General features: G+C 43.4%; 1 pseudogene; it reads right to left on the reverse strand.

The window, feature by feature from the left end:
• Positions 1-1,019: 1,019 nt before the first annotated feature.
• LOC139022981 (beta-1,3-galactosyltransferase 1-like) lies at positions 1,020-2,282 on the reverse strand (annotated as a pseudogene).
• Positions 2,283-6,787: the final 4,505 nt, after the last annotated feature.

Below are 6,787 nucleotides of genomic sequence, written 5' to 3' on the forward strand. Positions count from 1 at the left end.
AACAATAGATGTCAGGTAAACATGATACCAGTTTCAAACATTTKGTTTTAAGGCAAGGTTATTTTCATAACTGCAATCAATTCTCAGCACATTCTCCATTCAGATTCTCTTAATTCTTTAAGTTGTATAAAATGACTTCTTACTTTAGTAACCATGAAACCATGTGTTAATTAAAACAAAAAGCAAAAGAGGTGATCAGCCCAGGAGGCAGGCGCCCATTTTATTTCCACTTTCCATGGGCCTCTTCTCAATTGGATTTCGTGACTCCTTGCGACCTTCTTCCATCCTCTCATCGCTTCCTTTTGAAAAATGTGTGAAGTGGTGAAAAGAAATGTAGGACTGGCAACAGTAGGGTTYGCAACAGTAGGGTTAGCAACAGTAGGGTTAGAAACAGGAGGAGTTTATTTTGTAAAAAAAATGTGTTCGGAGAATTTAATGAGCCGGCGGTGATCCATCGGCTCATTAAGTTCTCCTGATCTAATAATGAGCTCAGTCAGACCCTTATGAACACTGACTGCAGCAGTAATTGTATGTGAGTGCGTCTCAAGTTTGGGGTCAACTGAATTTCATGTTTATTAATGGCAGACGTGCATAAAGATGGCGGCCTCTATACACATACCACAAATGCCTCATTTGCTAAGTTTACTGTATTGTAGCTTGTTCTCTGTATTTTTGTATCTGTATTAGAACAGTATACATGATCACAATTCTAGCTCCAAGCAGCAATTAGAAAAAACTAAAATTAGATTCAACATGAACTTTAACTCGGGTCAATCAATCAAAATAATACATCTCTTGGCATAACCAAGGCATACAAAAGAGATGCTACCTCTCAACACAAACGTCAGCTTCCGGGTCACCTGTACCTTCCCATCACATTTCTCAAAATGTAATGCAATTAACAAGCTCTCAATTAGGAGCACATGGGTCAGCATACWCACTCTGACCAGTGACCGCTCAGGCTGGCGTACTGTAGCTGCAGTGATTATAAGCGGTGGGGGAAACCTGGACGAGGTGGTTTAATTTGTCTGTATGTCCAGTGACTGCTGATCCAGGACGCTTGTGATGACAGAGCTGTAGAAACAGCGGTTCTGGGTGCCTGTAACCTCCTGAAAGAGGGCACCACTGGGGCCAGTGGAGGGGTCAGTTGGTGGGACGCACAGGTGCTTCATTCACTGTCCCATATAGACATCCTCTAAGAAGAGGGCTTMAAAATGCTTGGACGCCTCCACAAGRTTCCTGGGGAGGTCCATGGAGAAGACATAGCTGTGGCCCACAGTATTAGTTGCTTATAAGGCAGAAGAGGCTAGTGGGAGGAGTTAAAGGAGGACGGGCTCATTGTAATGAAACGGTATCAAACTTAGTGCCAGTAACCGAAWATTTGCTGGATCGAATCCCCTAGCTGACAAGGTAAAAATCTGTCATTCTGACCCTGAGTAAGGCAGTTAACCCCCAACAACAACTTCTCCCCAGGGGCCGATGACGTGGTCGTGGATTAAGGCAGCCTCCCGCACCTCTCTGATTCAGAGGGTTAAATGCGGAAGACACATTTCAGTTGAATGCATTCAGTTGTACAACTGACTAGGTATCCCCCTTTCTCTTTCCTTTGTTTGACTGTTCCATTTATTCCAGTCCAGCCATTACAAAACCTGTCCTCCTATAGCTCCTCCCAGCAGCCTCCTGTGGTACACAGTCTCAGGAAACTCCTCCTTGGGAATGTATTATTTGGAGTTGAGATCGCTTATAACAGGGTTTGAATAGATCACCTGTCCAGTTACTTAGTTCAACTTTGAAGCGTTAAGCAGCATGTTGATCAGGTTGTGCACCTTGAGGAACACATCGGCGTGGATCTTCAAGGCACAGGAGGCGTTGAGGCAGTGAGAGCTCAGCCACTCCAGCATCACCATGGTCAAGTTTTTGTAGCAGTCCTTGAGATCACTCTGCAGCAGATCCTAGTGCTKTTTGCTCTCTTGCAGCCCTTTCTCCTGGAGGAAGAACAGACCCACCTCTTTCCCCAGTACCTGTCTAGCACTACCTTAAGTATTGCGGGCGCTGTCACGAGCCACCCTGTCGTAGGGCGCCACTGGTATTGCGGGCGCCACTGGTATTATCAGAATCAGGAAGGGGTTCTGCTCCAGGCATTTCTCTGGCTCATCCAGGATGAAGTGGTACTCATGTGGTTTTTCTACATGGTACAATCCTGGGGACACATACTGGGCTGGAGTGGTCAGTACTGCCTTGATTTCTGTGGTCAGGTTAGTGATTATGGTCAGTGCTGTCATTATGGTTCTGGTTTCATTATTTTTTGGAGTTTCTGAATTGAGGTTTCTGACTTGTTGAAATGCTGAGTGGAGTCGGTTACACTGTTGAACTAGCCCATTCTGCAGAGAGATTGGTGTAGATGATGATAATCACTGTGGAGGAGTATGAGGAAATAGTTGTGGGAGCGGGACACCCGACGGTATCTCCCACCTTCTGGCATCTCCTGACTGGGAGCAGAGCAGGAGAGAGGGCTTAATGGATTATTGCTTTTTTGGAAGAGACTCAACGAGTGCCACTGAGATTTTACACTTTTAAAATGTATGTCAGACAAAAAACAATGATTGAGAAGTTAAACAAACCATATAACTGTGCACAAGGATTACTTTTAACAATTTCCACAGAGAATTTAACAAAAACACATTTACTTGAAGAACAGTGCATCTGCAAAGTTTGGTAACAGAATGATAGCACAAACAGTCATTCTGTTACCACATTATAAATCTGCACTCTTCTTTAAGTTAATTTACATTTTTTACATTTACATTTTTAGTCATTTAGCAGACGCTCTTATCCAGAGCGACTTACAGTAGAGTGCATACATTTTAACATACTGAGACAAGGATATCCCTACTGGCCAAGAGCAGACGCTCTTATCCAGAGCGACTTACAGTAGAGTGCATACATTTTATTACATTTTTGTTTTACATACTGAGACAAGGATATCCCTACCGGCCAAACCCTCCCTACGGGCCAAACCCTCCCTAAACCGGACAACGCTATGCCAATTGTGCTTCGCCCCACGGATCTCACGGTTGCGGCCGACTGCGACAGAGCCTGGGCGCGAACCCAGAGACTCTGGTGGCGCAGCTAGCACTGCGATGCAGTGCCTTAGACCACTGCGCCACCCGGGAGGTCAAACACTTTAATGTGTTTTTGTAAAATGTTCAGTGGAAATTGTTAAAAGTAGTCATTGTGCATAGAATTGTATAGTTTGTTTAACTTTGCAGCCATTGTTTTTTGTTTGGCACACATTTTAAAGTGAATAATCTGAGTCTGTCACTCTGTTATCGTGGAATTGCCCTCCAATGGAATTGCCCTCCTGTTTTGTGCTGAACCACCAATGACCTCTTAATCGCTACCTCAGGTGGGCTTTTCACAGGTAATGGGTTTCACATAGTGACATATTAATACTATAATTAACATGCAAGCAAAGGGAAATAATATGTTAATAAAAGCAACAAATGCACCTGTCACACGTTGACCTTAGTCACACGTACTGTGGAAAGACTATATCACACATTGATGATGGCCTAATTAGATGTGCTATAAAAGGATAAATGATTAGGTACTAAGCTAATGGCTAACAAATGCAGTGGTAGGTGGAACACATGGCAACAAAATCACACTAACATAGGAAATACTTACAGTAGGTAAAGGTCAAGATTGAAGGACTATAAATGACATGTCAAACATTTCTACAAACACTACACATTCACTAGGCATGCTTCCAGTCCATTAGGTAGCCACACTGGTAAACTGCTCCCTCTACACTGGTTTCCCTCCTCTTCTTAAACCTAGCAGTCACAGCATTGTGGCTCCCCCTTAATGCTTGCCATTTGCTCTAAGAGTTCATCTCGCTTTCTTTGGAAATAGGCATACAGCCGGCTTGAGTTGGCTGCTTTAACCTTGCCTTTGCTCTAGAAATCTCAGGGCTATAAACATTATTGGATACAGTATCAGCTTTGTCAGAAAATATCATAGGTTATTGTATACAGAGTGAGTGAAGCCCTGTACAARGGCTCTTAAAACCACATCAYCCTCTCTTTGAGGTCACCTGGGATCTGCCAACACAGGCCAGATAAGTTGTCCTTCTCCTCTACGGAAATACACTGATGGGTACTGGAGAAGACAKACACTTTGTTGAGCTGTATGTCCATGTTAGATTGAGTGGAATGATATGCATACCCTACATGCATACAAACACACTAAAACATACGCACTATACACACACATACACATGAATTTGGTGTTGTAGATATGTGGTAGGAGAGTAGGTGCCTGAGTGCACACACTTAATGTGTTGTGAAATCTGTTGTGAATCTATTGTAATGTTTTAAAAATTGTATAACTGCCTTAATTTTGCTGGACCCCAGGAAGAGTAGCTGCTGCCTTGGCATCCATAATACATGGGGATCCATTATAAATACAAAATACAAATACATTAATGTGCTCATTATTTGTAATGGTAAATCTAATCATGTAATCTATCAAATCTTTCTCTATTTTCACCAGAGGCTTCTTTACCCTTACAGATACCCAYCTCTAACCATTTGTTGCTTAGTAGCAAACACATACGTGTTAGATACTAAGCAACAAATGGAGCTTGGTATGGTACAGAAGCCAAACCATTCCTTCTCCTGCCTAGTGCTCTTTTTCCATAGATGCGTAATTCACTATTTGTCGGCTTTGGGGTGAAAAGTTCCCAGACTTTGTTTGGCTTGGAACAGAGCCTGCTAATCGACAGGAAGTTTAACTTTTTACCGTAAAGAGGATGTGAGAGAAAAAGAGAGAGAGAGAGAGAGAGAGAGAGAGAGAGAGAGAGAGAGAGAGAGAGAGAGAGAGAGAGAGAGAGAGAGAGAGAGAGAGAGAGAGAGAGAGAGAGAGAGAGAGAGAGAGAGAGAGAGAATACGCCTTGAGACTGAAGGAGAGGGTCAGGAGGAGCTGACATTTGTCAGAGGTGGCTGAAATATAAACCCCGGTGCCGGACCCCACCACACAGAATTTAAGGAAAGTCATGAGGCCTCGGTCAGTCCATGATGTCTCTGACAGATGTTTGGAGCTCCATGTCTACCTTCAGGAGCCCTTTTAACCCTCAGCCATCAACAGAGTGAGGACAGACACACAAATGGGGCCTAAAAGTTACATTTCACCTCGGTTGGAATGTCTTTTCCCTCTTGCAGAAATCCTTTTTGCTCCGGAGTTCAAGAAGACTCAAGAAGACGTGAGAATCCAGGACCCAGCCACGCCCAGAGTGCAACTGTGAGGAGAGTATTATTTGATGCACACTCCACAACAGCAGCTGTAATTAAACTGGTGTCATACTCTATCCATTACCTCACAGTGAATTAAAATGGATGAAAAGTTCAATGTCTTTTCTGCCCAGATCTGATATGAGTGTGGCTATTTGGGGAACAGCAACTTTCCAAACCACAACAAAAGTAGTTTGCCACCTTGTAGATYCATGTCCAATATTTATCCGGTTGGTTTCTTGACTAGTCTAGTAAATGCAGTTCAACTCTCAGTAGGGGTGCCAGAGTTTTGTGTATGGTGGCCTCTAGTGGTTAAAAATTAAGAGTTAACTCTGACCATCAACGTACTTCGTAAAGACAAGTGAAAACACATTTTTCCTAATCATTAGTATTTTTCTGTTGCAGCCTCGCCCAAATGTTGCACTAGCAACAGGTATTTAAAAAATGAATACTGTAGTAGTGGGTTGACTGCCACACCCTTACGTCAGGCTCATGTTGCTGACGGAATGTAAATTGATCAGGGTTTATTAAGCTTCAACCAAAAACAGACTGTGGTCATCAGACCGTGCCCCTGTTTTGAGCATAATTATACCTTAGTGCCACTTGAAATGATGTACAAACGTGTAACCTCCTTCCTCTTATTTACCTTTTCTACCTCATTGGTTTGTCCCAGACGTTCTCCTGTTCTTTCTTTCTCACTTTCTCCCTCTCTGTCTCCTATCTCCTTCAGTTGCTCTGTCATGCATTATATTGGTCTCTTGAAACTCTTCCCTCTCTGTCTCCTATCTCCTTCAGTTGCTCTGTCATGCATTATATTGTCTCTTGAACTCTTTCCCTCTCTGTCTCCTATCTCCTTCAGTTGCTCTTGTCATCGCATTCATTTGGTCTCTTGAACTCTTTCCCTCTCTGTCTCCTATCTCTTCAGTCGCTCTCTCATACGTTCTATTGGTCTCTTGAACTCTTTCCCTCTCTGTCTCCTATCTCCTTCAGTCGCTCTCTCATGCGTTCTATTGGTCTCTTGAACTCTTTCCTCTCTGTCTCCTATCTCTTCCTCCCAGTTGCTCTTTCATGCACGTTCTATTGGTCTCTTGAACTCTTTCCCTCTCTGTCTCCTATCTCCTTCAGTCGCTCTCTCATGCATTCTATTGGTCTCTTGTTAACTCTTTCCCTCTCTGTCTCCTATCTCCTTTCGTCGCTCTCTCATCACTTCTAATGGTCTCTTGAACTCTTTCCCTCTCTGTCTCCTATCTCCTTCAGTCGCTCCTTCATACGTTCTACTGGTCTCTTGAACTCTTTCCCTCTCTGTCTCCTTATCTCCTTCAGTCTGCTCTTCATCGTGTTCTACTGGTTCTTTGAACTCTTTCCCTCTCTGTCTCCTATCTCCTTCAGTCGCTCTCTCATTACGTTCTACTGGTCTCTTGAACTCTTTCCCTCTCTGTCTCCTATCTCCTTCAGTCGCTCTCTCATTCGTTCTACTGGTCTCTTGAACTCTTTCC

The sequence above is a fragment of the Salvelinus sp. IW2-2015 genome, linkage group LG25, assembly GCF_002910315.2.
Source record: "Salvelinus sp. IW2-2015 linkage group LG25, ASM291031v2, whole genome shotgun sequence".
Lineage (NCBI taxonomy): Eukaryota > Metazoa > Chordata > Actinopteri > Salmoniformes > Salmonidae > Salvelinus > Salvelinus sp. IW2-2015.